This window comes from Bos mutus, chromosome 3, assembly GCF_027580195.1.
Source record: "Bos mutus isolate GX-2022 chromosome 3, NWIPB_WYAK_1.1, whole genome shotgun sequence".
Lineage (NCBI taxonomy): Eukaryota > Metazoa > Chordata > Mammalia > Artiodactyla > Bovidae > Bos > Bos mutus.
In genome coordinates, this window is record NC_091619.1 from 33663951 (window position 1) to 33682658 (window position 18708).

The following is an 18708-nucleotide window of genomic DNA, read 5'->3' on the forward strand; positions in this document are numbered from 1 at the left end:
AGAGAGGTTCAAAAGGGAGGGGATATATGTATACCTATGGCTGACTCATGTTGAGGTTTGACAGAAAACAACAAAATTCTGTAAATCAATTATCCTTAAATAAAAAAATTAATTAATTTTTAAAAAAGTATACCATGGACTGGGTGGCTTAAATAACAGAAATTTATTTTCTCATAGTTCTGGAGGCTACCACTGCAAGATCAAGGGGTTAGCAAGCTTAATTTCTTCTGAGGCATCTCTCCTTTTCTTGTACATGGCCCTCTTCTCCCTGTCTTCACAAGGTCTTCCCTCTGTGTGTGTCTGTGTCCTTCTCTTCTTATAAGGACACCAGTTACATTGGATTAGGGCCCCACCCTTATGATCTCATTTAACTTAATTACCTCTTTAAAGACTCTCTCCCAAGACAGTCACAGACTCAGGTAATGAAGGTTAGGACTTCACCTATAAATTTTGAGGTGACACAATTCATCCCATAACACTCAGGAAATCCTAAAGGTTTTTGAAGCTCTGTGCTAGGAACCAAAGACCAGATGCATTCTTTATTATTCCATAATAATCTTCACATATTCCATTTGCTCACCTCCTTCATAGAAACACCTCTAAGTGTCGACTAATAGCTATGTCCTAGAGATAAATGAAAATAAGTGGCTTTGTTTTGGTGCCTAGAGATTGATGGGGCAGGCTACCTTTTTGGAGGAAATGCTCTGTCTGCTCCTGGAACTCATATTCTGAAGACCGTGAGGAATGTCCTATTTAAAAACTTGAAGTAGACTGAAAGGAGTATTCCTTTATTTCAGATCTATTTTCTGCTGTTCATTTCTTCACTTCTCAGCACCTACACATTTTTTCCCCCAACTCAAGCTTTCTTCTGTCCACACTAGAAAAATGAGTTCAGAAATAATTTTCTCAATATTTGTATGCACTTAAATGAGCATGTATATTTGCACTAAAGTCTTACCTTCTCGAATTCTTATACTCTTGAAATTGCCCCAGGATGGTGGCTTCTTGGCTATAAGTTTGGTATTCACTACAACGTGTGTGTGTGTGCATGCATATGCTCCGTCACACCCAATTCTTTGCAGCCACGTGGACTGCAACCTGTGCGGCTCCTCTGTCCATGGAATTTTCCAGGCAAAAATACTGGAGTGGGTCGCCATTCCCTACTCCTGGGTCAGGAAGACCCAGGGATTGAACCTGCATCTCATGTGTCTCTTGCATTGGCAAGCAGATTCTTTACCACTAGCACCACCTAAGAAACTTCCCCCCTTCTCCCTGCCCTGCCCCCGGCCCTGCTCAGTACAAGGTAAATGATACTTTCACATTTTTTCCCTTTATAATTATCTTGTTTCTGAACTCATCAAATGGAAGATCACAAAACGTCTCAGTTCAGTTTTTTAGTATATATGTACTTTGTCAAAGGACAAATATTATTATTTTGATGGGAATTGATTCCATGTTGCTTGTTACAGCTCTGAAAACTTTCATTAGGTCTTGCCTTCACTTCAACTGTAGAAACTTGTGATTCCTGAGGGCAGGCAGGAAATAGAGTTGGGAGTGAGATTATTCTCTCTCTAGTTTCTAAGGAGAAGGTGGGCAGCTGAATTTGACTTAAAGTCTGTCACAGAATGATTTTATTTTAGAACTGAGAGGTGAGAAGGGCACAAAGATCCCCCGGTGAGTGGTGGTGTTAGTATTTGGTAAAATAGATGTGGGAAGACAACTTTCTGCATATGGTTAATAAGCGTGTGCTCACATGTTTGTGAGATGCCAGAGGGAAAGCAGTAAACGATGCACAAGTGCTGCTCTAGTTTACTCATTCTGCTTTCGTTTTTTCATTTGGCCACACCACATGGTATGTAGGATCTTAGTTCCCCACCAGGGATCGAACCCACAACCTCTGTGAGCAGCACAACCTCTGTGTTGGAAGCAGCACTGGACCTCCAGGGAAGTCCCTACTCATTCAAGTTTAATTATTTGAAAGAACAGCTTATCCTGGCACCAGTTTAGAAACATTGCAACCTAGGACAGCAACCCAGGGTCTCTTTCATATGACAATATCTTGAGAGCATCAGGAAGAAAGATTATTTTCTTTTTGTGTGAGTTCATTCCTTCCATGGCATTCAATAAACATTTATAAAGGGGACTTTGCATGCCAAGCACCCAATAGAAATAAACCATCTTATTTAAGATAGATGGGCTAAAAGTTATTAAAGAAATATTCCCTCATACTAAAAAGTGAGGATTTTGTTAGTTTTCATGATAGTAATTGTAAGAAATGAGTCAGGCAATTTATCTCCTCATCTGTAAAATAAAAGATTTGCTATTGATAATCTCCAACCTTTTTTCCAACTTTAAAATTCTAGGGTTCTGTAGTTTCTGTCATCATTTCTATACTCCAAAAGAATAAGTTTCAAATTTAATTGATGCTTTCTGGTATAGAATTCTCTCCCAACTGCAGAACTTTTGCACAGTACATAGTTTTTCAATATTGCACTGGTTTCTGAGATTCTGAGGTTGGTAGAGAGAGGCTAGTCATAGTTACTATTTCTTAATACATTTCAGGAATTTTTTTTTTTTTCCATTTCCAAGAGCCACGGAGGGGTCTGGTCTAAGGAAGGCTTTCTTTCTCAAGCAACTCAAATCCTGCCGTGAAACCAGAAATGCCAGAATTAGAGATTTACTTTACTGTTACTTAAGTCTTGTTCTCTGTCTAGCCCATTAGGATGAATAACAAACTAGAAGTTCCTGGCTTTTCCACTGATTCAGCAAGGATGCTTTTAGGTAACAGAATACCCAGCTCAAAATGATTTAGCCAGTAAACAACAGGTTTCTCACGTAGTGTCAAAATTGGATAACTGAGTCCAAGGTCAGCTTCTTTCGTACCTGTTGGATTTTCCCTCCTAGGCACAAAATGGCTGCAGCAGTTACCAGCATTAGGTCCTCACATGAAAATGTCCAAAGGCAGAAAGGATTGTTTGTCTTCATGAGCCTCTTTTTATTAGGGAGGAAACCTTTCTTTGAGGCTTCCAGCAGACTCCCTCTTACTGGCAAGTACTGTGTTGTATCCCAGAGCCCCTGGCTGCTCAGGGGTAAAAGCATCTTACATCTTGTCAGCAAAGGAGAGGGTGATGGGAATGCATTAGGGAGGCAGTAATATCTGCCTCTTCTTTTCTGGCCAAGAAACTTGACCACAGATCTAATTGGAAGGGAAGTGATGAAAGGTATTTTGTTCACATATGTGTATGATGGAGTGCTCCCTCTTCATCCCTTTAGCCCACTACCCTTAATTTCCAAAGGGCCCTGGATAATGATTGGTGAATGTGAAGTTGAGCCTATGAGTAGTGTGGCATATATGCGAGGAACAGAGACCTACACAGAGAGAGCAGACAGGGGGAGGCCCAGGTGAAGGTTGAGAGTGAGGCTGCGGCTAATGGAAGCATAAGGGTGGCCAGCAGGGCAGGCAGCACTGGGTGGGATTCTGGCCCTGCACACTCGGATACATGGTCTGTTTGCCCTTTGCTGAGCATCAGGGAAATTTGTAGCAGATTCCTGTGATAGCTTGTACCAGATTACAGCTCCCCTGACATTTTACATATCTACAGGATGTTTCATCTCTGATAGTTAGCCAGAGAGTATATAATTATCTTAATTATCTGACTTATTGCCCAGGGTAGATGATCCAGACACAAATAATGGGCTCCTGACTTCTGATGTTGGATGTGCTCTTTTGGGATTGGGGATAAGTTGAATGGGTGTCATTCTATTATGAAAACCTGTTTCAGTATTCCTGTAACATATAATTAATTTGCTCATGTAATTTGTTCAAGTTCAGTCAAGCTTTTGACTTGAAGTCATTGTGTGGGTTAATGGGTGAGTGCTTTAAATGAGAACACAAGCATTTAGGAATGAGGGGTTGGAAGAATTAAATGAGACACGCAGATAAGGGTGACCCTAACATTTCCTGACATACAGAGTGCACTTAATAAATATTAGTGTCCATCCCTCGTCTGGCTTCCTTCCTAATTACCATGTCCCCAAATTCTCAATAAAATGATCTCATCCTCCTTTTTTGGAGCATCTTCTATCCCTGCTCTAAAAAGAGCAGGAAGAATATAACCCATATTCCAAGACAAGGTAATAAGAGATGAAAAGATGAAGGAAAAGGAATGACTTTTTATCAGGCACTGAACATCTGTGATAGATGTATTAAGGATTCTGAGTTAAGATACATATTCCAATGTGAAGGAGCTCATTCTCAGAAGGGAGATTTAGAGGGAAATAATGTGAGATTTGAAGACTATGGCAGCAGAAACTTGCACAGGGGGCAGGTGAGCACTTAGATAGGCACCTAATTTACAGTGCATAGGGCATCAAGGTGGGTGGCACTGGGAGCCTTCTTTGGCGTAACGGTACCTAGTGGTGAGGCTTGCCCCTCACACCTTGGTTGGGCCACAGCTCATAGGACTCTTGTTCACCAAGGAGGGAGACAGAAGCAGAAGATATGGATTTTTCCAGAAGTCCTGGAGAGAGCCAAGGAGCAGCCATTATTCATGGACTTGTAGGGTTGGGGGCTATCGCACGTGTATCAGGAGGCTTCTAGGTGGCCCCATTTCCTGAACACACTGTGTTCTGGTGCTTGTATTGGTAGAGTACGTGAAACGTCCACATACCTAATCCATGACCCTTGGGTTCTGGTACAGTACATCTGGAATGGGATCTGCTGAAATCTGGCCCCAGGGTGTAACCAGGGCAGGTGAATGGCTGCAGTAGGAAGAGAGGTACATGGGGAGAAGTAGCACTATCTGCTACTTATTTTCACAAGTGTCATCTAATTTAATCCTCAAAGCTTCATGAGGGAGAGACTAGGTAGCTATTTTGTAGATGAGGAAGCTAGAGAAGGTAAGTGAACTGCCCAAAGTCACTCAGCTGACATCTGGCAAGATGAACCTTGTGGTCAGCTCTCTTTAGCTCAAGTCTCGGGCATCTTCTGTTATGCAGCAATTAACTGAAAACATTTAATTGTGTCCCATCTCTTCCAAAAAGGTATAGTTGCATATGCACATGTCTGTGTATATGTAGGCACAATAACATATTAGAAATAGAAAATTAGAAGCATGGATGACAAGAGTAACCAACATAACACGAACTTCTGCTTGAACATCAGAGTATGCTCTGAGTTTCCTGGCATTCAGAGCAAAAAGAGAAACTGTCTAAATAAGAGTTCTCATTATTACAAAGGAGGAAACATTACAAAGGAAACATTTCCTCTGTAGAGGAGGATTCCTTTATTCTGAGGTTTTTCTGATCATGAAGGAAGAGGAAAATTAGTTCCTCAAGAAAGTGATAGATTTGGAAGGTTGATGTCTAACAATTCACTGCAAGGAAAATTGAATCATACAATGAAAAATATTCTCCACTAGAGTTTGCTGATAAATATAAATGTGGTATTTACTTGACTTGGACTTTTTTATTTGTTTAACATGCCCAAATAAATGATCCAGGGATTGAACCCACATCTCTTATGTCTCCTACATTGGCAGGTAGGTCATTTGCCATTACTGCCACCTGGGAAGATCCAAAATGGCAATAGCCTACAATAACACCAACATAGCCATTTGATGGGATTAAATATGGGATATATATATATATATATATATATATATATATATATCAGATCAGATCAGATCAGTCGCTCAGTCGTGTCCGACTCTTTGCGACCCCATGAATCGCAGCACGCCAGGCCTCCCTATCCATCACCAACTCCCGGAGTTCACTCAGGCTCACGTCCATCGAGTCAGTGATGCCATCTAGCCATCTCATCCTCTGTCGTCCCCTTCTCCTCTTGCCCCCAATCCCTCCCAGCATCAGAGTCTTTTCTAGTGAGTCAACTCTTGGCATGAGGTGGCCAAAGTACTGGAGTTTCAGCTTTAGCATCATTCCTTCCAAAGAAATCCCAGGGCCGATCTCCTTCAGAATGGACTGGTTGGATCTCCTTGCAGTCCAAGGGACTCTCAAGAGTCTTCTCCAACACCACAGTTCAAAAGCATCAATTCTTTGGCACTAAGCTTTCTTTGTAGTCCAACTCTCACATCTGTACATGACCACAGGAAAAACCATAGCCTTAACTAGATGGACCTTTGTTGGCAACGTAATGTCTCTGCTTTTGAATATGCTATCTAGGTTGGTCGTAACTTTCCTTCCAAGGAGTAAGCATCTTTTAATTTCATGGCTGCAGTCACCATCTGTAGTGATTTTGGAGCTCAGAAAAATAAAGTCTGAAACTGTTTCCACTGTTTCCCCATCTATTTCCCATGAAGTGATGGGACCGGATGCCATGATCTTCGTTTTCTGAATGTTGAGCTTTAAGCCAACTTTTTCACTCTCCACTTTCACTTTCATCAAGAGGCTTTTGAGTTCCTCTTCACTTTCTGCCATAATGGAGGTGTCATCTGCATATCTGAGGTTATTGATATTTCTCCCGCAATCTTGATTCCAGCTTGTGTTTCTTCCAGTCCAGCGTTTCTCATGATGTACTCTGCATATAAGTTAAATAAACAGGGTGACACTATACAGCCTTGACGAACTCCTTTTCCTATTTGGAACCAGTCTGTTGTTCCATGTCCAGTTCTAACTGTTGCTTCCTGACCTGCATACAAATTTCTCAAGAGGCAGATCAGGTGGTCTGGTATTCCCATCTCTTTTAGAATTTTCCACAGTTTATTGTGATCCACACAGTCAAAGGCTTTGGCATAGTCAATAAAGCAGAAATAGATGCTTTTCTGGAACTCTCTTGCTTTTTCCATGATCCAGCGGATGTTGGCAATTTGATCTCTGGTTCCTCTGCCTTTTCTAAAACCAGCTTGAACATCAGGAAGTTCATGGTTCACATATTGCTGAAGCCTGGCTTGGAGAATTTTGAGCATGACTTTACTAGCGTGTGAGATGAGTGCAATTGTGTGGTAGTTTGAGCATTCTTTGGCATTACCTTTATTTGGGATTGAAATGAAAATGGACCTTTTCCAGTCCTGTGTCCACTGCTGAGTTTTCCAAATTTGCTGGCATATTGAGTGCAGCACCTTCACAGCATCATCTTTCAGGATTTGGAATAGCTCCACTGGAATTCCATCACCTCCACTAGCTTTGTTCGTAGTGATGCTTTCTAAGGCCCACTTGACTTCACATTCCAGGATGTCTGGCTCTAGGTCAGTGATCACACCATCGTGATTATCTGGGTCGTGAAGCTCTTTTTTGTACAGTTCTTCTGTGTATTCTTGCCATCTCTTCTTAATATTTTCTGCTTCTGTTAGGTCCATACCATTTCTGTCCTTTATTGAGCCCATCTTTGCATGAAATGTTCCTTTGGTATTTCTGATGTTCTTGAAGAGATCCCTAGTCTTTCCCATTCTGTTGTTTTCCTCTATTTCTTTGCATTGATTGCTGAAGAAGGCTTTCTTATCTCTTCTTGCTATTCTTTGAAACTTTGCATTCAGATGCTTATATCTTTCCTTTTCTCCTTTGCTTTTTGCTTCTCTTCTTTTCACAGCTATTTGTAAGGCCTCCCCAGACAGCCATTTTGCTTTTTTGCATTTCTTTTCCATGGGAATGGTCTTGATCCCTGTCTCCTGTAGAATGTCACAAACCTCATTCCATAGCTCATCAGGCACTCTATCTATCAGATCTAGGCTCTTAAATCTATTTCTCACTTCCACTGTATAATCATAAGGGATTTGATTTAGGTCATACCTGAATGGTCTAGTGGTTTTCCCTACTTTCTTCAATTTCAGTCTGAATTTGGCAATAAGGAGTTCATGGTCTGAGCCACAGTCAGCTCCTGGTCTTGTTTTTGCTGACTGTATAGAGCTTCTCCATCTTTGGCTGCAAAGAATATAATCAATCTGATTTTGGTGTTGACCATCTGGTGATGTCCATGTACAGAGTCTTCTCTTGTGTTGTTGGAAGAGGGTGTTGCTATGACCAGTGCATTTTCTTGGCAAAACTCTATTAGCCTTTGCCCTGCTTCATTCCGTATTCCAAGGCCAAATTTGCCTGTTACTCCAGGTGTTTCTTGCCTCCCTACTTTTGCATTCCAGTCCCCTATAATGAAAAGGACATCTTTTTTGGGTGTTAGTTCTAAAAGGTCTTGTAGGTCTTCACAGAACCATTCAACTTCAGCTTCTTCAGCGTTACTGGTTGGGGCATAGACTTGGATTACTGTGATATTGAATGTTTTGCCCTGGAAACGAACAGAGATCATTCTGTCGTTTTTGAGATTGCATCCAAGTACTGCATTTCGGACTCTCTTGTTGACCATGATGGCCACTCCATTTCTTCTGAGGGATTCCTGCCTGCAGTAGTAGATATAATGGTCATCTGAGTTAAATTCACCCATTCCAGTCCATTTCAGTTCGCTGATTCCTAGAATGTCGACATTCACTCTTGCCATCTCTTGTTTGACCACTTCCAATTTGCCTTGATTCATGGACCTGACATTCCAGGTTCCTATGCAATATTGCTCTTTACAGCATTGGACCTTGATTCTATCACCAGTCACATCCACAGCTGGGTATTCTTTTTGCTTTGGCTCCATCCCTTCATTCTTTCTGGAGTTATTTCTCCACTGATCTCCAGTAGCATATTGGGCACCTACTGACCTGGGGAGTTCCTCTTTCAGTATCCTATCATTTTGCCTTTTCATACTGTTCATGGGGTTCTCAAGGCAAGAATACTGAAGTGGTTTGCCATTCCCTTCTCCAGTGGACCACAGTCTGTCAGATCTCTCCACCATGACCTGCCCGTCTTGGGTTGCCCCATGGGCATGGCTTAGTTTCATTGAGTTAGACAAGGCTGTGGTCCTAGTGTGATTAGATTGACTAGTTGTCTGTGAGTATGTTTTCAGTGTGTTTGCCCTCTGATGCCCTCTTGCAACACCTACCATCTTACTTGGGTTTATCTTACCTTGGGCGTTGGGTATCTCTTCACGGCTGCTCCAGCAAAGCGCAGCCATTGCTCCTTACCTTGGATGAGGGGTATCTCCTCACCGCCGCCCTTCCTGACCTTCAACGTGGGATAGCTCCTGTAGGCCCTCCTGCGCCTGCGCAGCCACGGCTCCTTGGACATGGAGTTGGTCCTCCCGGCCACCGCCCCTGGCCTCGGTCGTGCGGTTGCTCCTCCCCGCTGCCCTTGGCCTCGGGCATGGGGGCGTGTATACATATATATAAATTTACCTCATTTCTTCTTCAAATATTTATTGAGCACTTGATATATACCAAGATTACCTTAGTAATTACTGTGTGAGTTCCTGAATTTATTGGGGAAATTGGTAACATAATTTAGGGATGAATTATATAGATCTATAATTTAGAAAAGCAGTAAAACATCTTGTCAATGTCCAGCTCCATTTAATCCCACTGCTCTCTGTTATCATGTGTCTTTGGTAATACTTTGTGAATTGGGGCTTCCCAGGTGGGACAATGGTAAAGTATATGCCTGCCAATCCGGGAGAGGCAAGCGGCTCAGGTTTGACCCCTGGGAAGCGAAGATTCCCTAGAGAAGGAAAATACAACCCACTCTAGTATTCTTGCATGGAAAATTCCCTGGACAGAGGAGCCTGGTGGGCTACAGTCCATGGGCTTGCAAAGTCCATTGGATGTGACTGAATATGCATACACACACTTTCCAAATTTTAAGTTGATGCCCTTTGAGGAAATTGTTCACCAAGACAGGCCTAGAGAGAAGGGAGATCTAGAATGATTTGAGAGGGATTAGCCTGAAAAATTCAACTTCAGAATTCTCAGATTATACATACAGAGCTGGTTGGAACATCTGTCTGTTTCAAGCATGTAAATTATGCGTGTTGCGCTAATGTGGGCTGACACCAGGCAGGTAAAGGACAGCAGGACTGGGAACTGGCTACGGAGACTTCCAAATGCCTCCCCAGCAGGACTGGGAGAGACTTGCTCGTCAAAGGTCTGTTTGGAACCACAAGCCCAATTAGTTTCCTGCCTCTCATCTCTGTTAGACCTGGCCACCTCCCAAAACACAAGCCCTGTGGACACGCTTCCTTGAATGTACTTATCCCTGTGTTGTTTTGAGCAGTTTAGCCCCTGATTCATCCTCCCACTGCTGTGCCTCTGCCAACCTTCCCCGCCTGCCCTCTGCAATACCCATCCAGCTGTAAACCCCCCACCCCCTCACAAACTTGTTTGTCACAGAATGTTCCCTCCACTTCCTCACCTTAACTGAAACGCTGCTCTCTGCCAAGCAAAGGGGTTTCATAGAGAGCTTGCTGTTTCTCCCAGGTCCCAAAGACCAAAGAGTTGGGAGGCAGCCGGAACATTCTCTCAGCTTCCCTCTGCTGCTTAGCATCTTTTCTCTGGTGCTGAGATACCTTCTTTCTTTGAAGCTCTTGGAGCCCGGCTTCCCCCGCCCCTCTCTTCACCGCTTTCATAGACAGATGGATGGTGGTCGCTGGCCACAGGTGCTGGTGGAACTCTTGAAATGTGACATAAGGGTAAATGTTTCCAAGCCTTAGTAAGAAAAAGAATACAAAATGTCTCAATATTTTTCTACTGATTGCATATTGAAATATAATAATGTTTTGGATATGTTACATAAAACAAATTATTAAAAATAATTTCACTTCTTTCTATTTCTTAAACGTGGCTACTGGAAAATTCCAGATGACTCAAGTGGCTTCTATTTGTGCCTTGTGTTATTGTATTTCTATGGACTAGCACTGCTCTGAGGACTGCCAGGGCCAGTGTGGATCTCAGACTCAGATCTTCAGCTCCTGTACTGGCTGAGGCTTTTTTATGAATTAAAAATACTTTAATTTTATTTTTTACATATTACAAAGTAAAAATTTCCATTATAAAATATTAGAAAATGTGGATTATAAATTTTTAATAGAGTGACCATAAATACATAAATATATATGAAAGAATATATACCACTTCTTTGTAATTACCTATACTTTCCAACATGTCATAAATATCTTTCTGTGGCATATGTATTCTTCTGTGATAATTGCTTTACAATGTTGTATTGGTTTCTGCTGTACAACAACATGAATTAGCCATAAGTATACACATATGTCCCCTCTGTCTTAAAACCTCCCTTCCACCAACCACCCCATCCCATCCCTATAGGTTTTGTGACAGTTTTAAAAAATGGTCAACTACTTTTTTTCTTATCAGTTCAGTTCAGTTCAGTTCAGTCGCTTAGTCGTGTCCAACTCTTCACGAGCCCATGAATCGCAGCACACCAGGCCTCCCTGTCCATCACCAACTCCCGGAGTTCACGCAAACTCACGTCCATCGAGTCGGTGATGCCATCCAGCCATCTCATCCTCTGTCGTCCCCTTCTCCTCCTGCCCCCAATCCCTCCCAGCATCAAAGTCTTTTCCAATGAGTCAACTCTTCACATGAGGTGGCCAAAGTACTGGAGTTTCAGCTTTAGTATCATTCCTTCCAAAGAAATCCCAGGGCTGATCTTCAGAATGGACTGGTTGGATCTCCTTGCAGTCCAAGGGACTCTCAAGAGTCTTCTCCAACACCACAGTTCAAAAGCATCAATTCTTTGGCACTAAGCTTTCTTCACAGTCCAACTCTCATATCCATACATGACTACTGGAAAAACCATAGCCTTAACTAGACGGACCTTTGTTGGTAAAGTAATGTCTCTGCTTTTCAATATGTTATCTAGGTTGGTCATAACTTTCCTTCCAAGGAGTAAGTGTCTTTTAATTTCATGGCTGCAATCACCATCTGCAGTGATTTTGGAGCCCAAAAAATAAAGTCTGACACTGTTTCCCCTGTTTCCCCATCTATTTCCCATGAAGTGGTGGGACCGGATGCCATGATCTTCGTTTTCTGAATGTTGAGCTTTAAGCCAACTTTTTCACTCTCCACTTTCACTTTCATCAAGAGGCTTTTGAGTTCCTCTTCACTTTCTGCCATAAGGGTGGTGTCATCTGCATATCTGAGGTTATTGATATCTCTCTGGGAATCTTGATTCCAGCTTGTGCTTCTTCCAATCCAGCGTTTCTCATGATGTACTCTGCATATAAGTTAAATAAGCAGGGTGACACTATACAGCCTTGACATAATCCTTTTCCTATTTGGAACCAGTCTGTTGTTCCATGTCTAGTTTTAACTGTTGCTTCCTGACCTGCATACAGGTTTCTCAAGAGGCAAGTCAGGTGGTCTGGTATTTCCATCTCATAACTTATTTTTCCAGTCTTTGTTGATTGGGCATTTTTGAGTTTTCTATTATGAATGAAGCAGAATGCCTTCTCTTAAATGGTTTTTAGAGAGAGGACCTTCTTTAAAGTTGCCAGCCTTTTCTAGCTGTAGAAAGAGGAGGTCAGTCACGGAGGAGCCCACTTGTTTAGTTCCCATCACATGACTGTCACATAATTTTAGAATAAATTTACACTGATTTTTCTGGGAAAACCCACAGATTAGTGCTGTAAACCAAAGGCAAATGCTTCAGACTCAGATAGTAAGTGTGTGTTCATTTACTTATTTATTTTGTCTGCTTTGGGTCTTTGTTGCTGTTGGAGGGGGCTTTCTCTATCTACAGGAAGCCGGCTTCTCAGTGGGACGGCTTCTCTTGTTGCAGAGCATGCCTTCTAGGCATATGGGCTTCAGTAGTTGCAGCACACAGGCTCAGCTCAGTACAGGCTCAGCTGCCTGACAGCAAGTGGGACCTTCCTGGACCGGGAATTGAACCCGTGTCCCCTGCATTGGCAGTCACATTCTTAACCACTAGTCCACAAGGGAAATACCAGTAAGAATGTCTCAATTGGATACCTACTATCTCCTTGGGAGATGGACTTTCAGGTGTCAAGAGTCTGGGTCTTCTCTTAGGCTAAACCCTGTTCTCCCTTGTGGAGTGCTGTTGGGAGCCAGGCACCCCAGATGGGGTGAGGTCCTGGAAGCTGTAGAGAGGGATGGGTCACAGCTTACGGAACCAGGTGAGAGCAGATGGCCAGCCGAGGTGACCAGTGAGTCCCAGCAGGGATTGCAGAGTGTGTGTACTGTCCTCAGAGAACCCCAGAAACACTCAGGGGACATTCAAAAGCAGGTACTGCCATCTTGGTGCTACCCAAGTGAAGACTGTTAAGTTGCTGATTGTTTGGGTTAAAAAAATGGCTGACATTTCCAACAGTGTTCACCTGCTTCTATCAGAGGCTGGAAGCATGTCTCTTGGGAAAGTACTCAAAGCTAAATCTGTTCCTAGGCAGAAAAGTGTGTAAGCTATTTAATTATACACATATCCCCAAAGACATACAATGTAACAACAATTAAATCAGAATTAACAGAATCAATAGTTTCCAATTCTAGGACTATGTCAGATATGTAAGAAGGGGTATAAAGATAGTCTTAAATGGACATATTTCCAGGGTTCACATAGTATTCATTGCTAAAGTTCCAAGGCAGGTGAATATGGGAGTCAGATGGCCTGGGTTTGAATCCAGATCCACAGCTAGTGAGTAACCTTGGACACGTTACTTAATCTCGCAACTTCTTGCAGAGACTTGAGGAGAAATAAAGGAGATGGCACATGCCAAGGGTTTGGCACAATACCTGGTGTATAGTCAGTATACAGCACATGCTAATGGTTCTTATATTGTTATTTTCACATTATTTTTCCTGTGTATTGTAATAGCTTCCTAACTAGGTCTCATTGCTTCCACTCTTTCTCTTTCTCCAATATATTCTACATTTAGCAGCCAGAAAATTAAACATTCGAAGCCAATCATGTCACTCTCCTGTTTAAGACCATTTCCCCACTACTGCTCTGTCACTGCATTAAACTCCTTGCTACCGTCTATGAGGAAGGCCTGGTCAGGTTTGGCGTCAGCTCCTTCATGACAGCCCTCCTTTTCCCCACACTTCCAGCACTTCAGCCCTGCTGGCCTGCTTGCTGCCCCTTGAACTTCCTATGCTTGTTATTGCCTTGTAGCCTTCGTACTTGGGGTGCCCCCACCTGGAATGTTCCTCCACATGGCCAACTCCTTCACATCATCCTTATCTCAGCTTAAATGGCACTGCTTCAGGGAGCCTTCTCTGAAGACCCAATCTAATCAACTCACCTGACGGTTGTAACTGCATCGTCTAGTTTTATTTTCTATGCAGCGTCATCCTTCTGTTCATTTATTTGATTTCACATTATTGTCCGTTTCTCTGCGCTGGGGTGTAATCTCCCTGACAGCAAGTACCTTCTGTGTCTCATTCAACATTAACACCCAATGTCCAGAGCTGAACCCAACACGTGTTAGGAACTCTAGAAGTATTTGTAGAATCAGTGACTGAATGAATGATTGAATGGTTTTGATATGATACCCTATTCAAAGAAAGATTGTTTCAACCAGAGTTTAAAAGTGCCTGTATGGAAAAAAACCACTTTAGTTGGAGGACTGATGATGGAATTTGGAATCGATAGAATCTTACTGCCTGTCAATTTCTAACTTTTAAATTTTCTTTTTATTTTTGGACTGCATATGGTCTTAGTTGGGGCACTCTTTCATTGTGGGCTTTTCTCTAGTTGCGGTGCGTGGGCTCCAGAGCATGTGAGCTCTGTAGGAAAGGCATGTGGGATCTTAATTCCCTGACCAGGACCAAACCTGCGTCCCCTGCATGGGAAGGTGAATTCCTAATTAGCGGACCACCGAGGAAGTTCCTAGACTGTCAATTTCTGAGCTGATTTTTTTCTTTGTGTGTATATATATACTGAAAGGATCCTGGATTGAAAAGCATTTTTCCTAGATAGGTGGAGTTCTAAAGACTCAATGGGGGCCATAGCTCGAAGGACATAAAAAATGATGGCCTCAGTGGTGGAAGGCAAAGCATGACAGTGAAGAAAACAATTTGTGCTGAGCCCCGTACACCACCCTGGGGAACAAAGGGAGGCAAGAGGGCCTGCTGCTTCTCCCTCCCACGTGTCTGACACCGTGGAGCTTGTGAGTCACTTGTGAAAGGCTGCTCTCAGAAGCTTCCAGTCCTCTGCTTCCAGAGGCAGTCATGCCTTTCCCCCTGAAATTCAATTAAATCAGCCCTAATGAGTGACTATGCAGACAGGGAGCTCTTGTTTACAGAACACAAGGAATAATAATGAGGCAATATTAATTAGGATTGCTGTTGCAAATCAGAAAAAGTGATTCTCCACCTCAACAGCAGGGCAGATTTCTACTTTCAGACACCATATCGCACAGGTTTGAGAAAGAGAGAGGCTTGCGATCTTTGTTTATTGCCATGAAGTAGATGTTTGAGAACACCACCACTAAAATTTTCCTTTGTTCTACTGGCTTTAGTCGATTCCACCAATCACCATTCACTCTTTTTCTGGCTGTTGCCACTACTGAGTTTTCTGAATAAACACAGGCAACCGAGTTTTAACCACAATGATAAAATACTTAAGAAAAAAAAAGTCTGTGGGCAAAGGGCCACAGCAGTAGGAGGGTTTGACATGCGGATCATGTTTATCCTTTGATCATCTGTCATTTTGTTAGAAGAAAGCATATGCCATCCTCTGCTCTGTTTTTAAAATAGATTCAGAGGAAGTGAGGAATTAATCTTAACCTTAAACACATTGAGCCCAGTATTTCCTATCCAACTGTAGAAGGCACTATCTAGTTTCCTACACCTCGCCCTTGCTAAGTTTAGGTTCTTTGGGCCAGCTGTCAAGAGGGAAAAGGAGGGGGAAGGGCCTTTGCTTTAGATGGATAAGGCATTGCGCTGTCCACCATCAATCCTGGCTTATTTCCTCTCAATGCCTTTCCCGTTCCCCACAGCGGCAGAACCAAGCATGACCAGAGCTAATGACCCCTGTGATTTTTCAGACGTTTGTTTCAAAATGGGATTGGCATGAATCTCTTTTCTCACTGTGTTCCGCTTCATGCTTATGTGCTACAAGCGCTGAAAATGAGTCAGCCGGTCAGCAGTGCATATCTTGCCCATCATCGTACTCTCTAGAAAAGCAAAGCTTGACCTTGCTTTTTAAAAATGATTGCTCAGAAGGGAGGCCAGCATGTCATCAGCTCACTGGCTCTGCATTCAGTGGAGGTGGTGTGGAGCAGCAACATTTGGAGAGTTTGTCTTTTAAAGTTTTTCTTCTTCAGGTTAACATTGACTTCACAGACAATTCAGTCGATGTTCTTCAACTTTTAAAAACAATGAAGCTTTAGCTATTGCTGATGGCAGCACTTATAGCCACATGCTCTGTGCTCAGTGCTCAGGCTGGACTCATGACAGGTGTTCAATCTGTGCTTCGTGAATTGAACCTGAGTTAATGTCTAAGTGCCCTGTGGGGTGCTGGGGACCCTCTAGTGCAGGCGAGCTGCTCCCAGACTGGGTAGCTTCCCAGTGCACTTCAGTGGGGGTTGCTGCTCCTGCCTGTTTTTTTTTCAGCCCCTTCAGCCTGCTGCCCACTCATTTCCCATGCCCTGTGCCTGGGTACCGCCCTTCTTCTGCCAGAGCAGAATTCTGCTTTCCACACAAGCACAAGAGAATCAGAGAACACGTAGCAATATCTGCAGTCCCTGAGAAAGGCATGGCAACCCGCTCCAGTATTCTTTCCTGGAGAATCCCATGGACAGAGGAGCCTGGAGGGCTACAGTCCACGGGGTCGCAAAGAGCAGGACACGACTGAAGCGACTTCACACGCATGCACGCAGTGCCTGTGGGTCCCATGACTTCAGGGTATGGTGAAGCTTGCTGAAAATGTTTATGAAAGAAGCCATGTGAGAGAAGAATAGCTATGAAAAATATTCTGCGTCCAAGAATCAACACTGCCTTTTCTTCTTTTTTTACAGAAAATTTAAAACACAAAGACTAAGCAAAGACTAATGCAATGAACACTCATATACCCATAATGCAGCTTCAACAATTATCAATTTTTTGCTAGTTAGTTTCATCTATGAACTCTTCCAATTTTGTGTGCATGTCTGTGTGTGTGAGGAAACCAGGGAAACTTGGCCTTTACATAGTATTGTGTGTGCATTCTCAATTGCTCAGTCATGTCTGACTCCTCACAACCCCATGGACTGTAGCCTGCCAGGCTCCTCTGTTCATGGGATTCTCCAGCAAGAATACTGGAATGGATGGTCGTTTCCTCCTCCAGAGGATCTTCCCGACCCAGGGACTGAACCCGTGTCTCCTGTGTCACTTGCACTGGCAGGCAGATTCTTTATCACTGTGCTACCTGGGAAATCACACTTCCATATTATTTAGGCACACATACACAAACATTTATAAATGAGAATGTTACCATTGAGTCTTTTATTACAGTGCCCTATTTTTAGGTCTTGGGACTGGTGGCTCCAGAATGTTTCAATTAAATGCTAGTAATGTAGAAAACAGCCTTTTTCAAGGCCTCATGTCCCCTTCATCAGTGGCTTTCAGCCACTTCCTTCTGTCTGATTGAATTCTTACACGTGTCTCTGGTGCTGCTGGTGGAACTCGTGTTGCTTTGTCAGTCTGTCTGCTTCTGGCACCCACACACAGCAAGTACAAGCTTCCTTTGGGCGTTTGAGACCATTGGAGCTCAAACTTTTGTTAATTGCTGTATTTGCAGTGAATGTCCTTTTGTCACAGTGCAATGACCCATTTTTTTTCAACCACAGAGCTGATGGAGATGGGCTGCCAAGTCACATCAGGGGAATGGCTCAAAGAAAGGAGCAATGGGCAGCAGCTGCACCCACGATAACCTGGGGAGTGCTCAGTTTTTATGGAATACGTTCATTTTATAGGTTGTGTTCTGTTACTGGTGTAGTTGAGAAAGATAAGGTGATGTCATCTGTTTTGATTTATACGCCCATAAAATAAGAAAAATCAAATGGAGTCCATAAAATTACCAGACCATCTCATTAAAATTACTCCCTGACCAGATGTGGCTCCTTGGTTCTAATAATTAATGATGAATTTGAATAAGTCAAAAGAGAGTAAACCTTGTTTTTATTATACACATGTTTCTGATGCTGCAGAGATTTTAGTATGCCAGTCGTTCCCCTACATAGATTAGAACAAAGTCAACAGGATGATTTATATTCATAGAACTGTAAAGTGAGATTCAGAAGAATGAGTTTCAGATGTCCGTTCCAGCGTGAGCTTCCCACAGGAGTGGTGATGTGACTGCAGTGATCCTGAGCAGGTTCCCCAGATCCTCTCCTGGACCTTCCCTGGCAGACGGTGCTTCCCTGACTTTCCTGTCACTGACTTCCTGTCAGGTTCAGCCAGAGGAACGACTGACATGTGGGAAGAAGGGACAAGCCAAGCGTCTCAGTTTCCCGTTGCTGCTTTAAGAGATTACCACACACTTATGGACTTAAATGACATGTTTATTACCTTTCAGTTCTGGAGATCAAAAGTTTGGAATAAGTCTTATGGGACCAAAAGCAAGATGTCAGCGGGGCTGCCCTCCTTCTGGATGCTCTAGGGGAACCTGTTTCCTCTCCAGCGGCTGCCACCTTCCTGGGCTGTGACCACATCACTCTGACCTGTCCTTCTGTTGTCACATTGCCTTCTCTGACTCTGACCCTCTTGTCTCCCTCTTATAAGGATCCTAGAGATGACACTGGATCCTCCTGAGTCATCTAGCACACTCTCTCCTCCTGAAGAGCCTTACCTACTCACAGCTGCAAAGTCCCTTTTGTCCTGTAAGGTAACATACTTACAGTTTCTGGCGATTAGAATGTGGACATCTTTG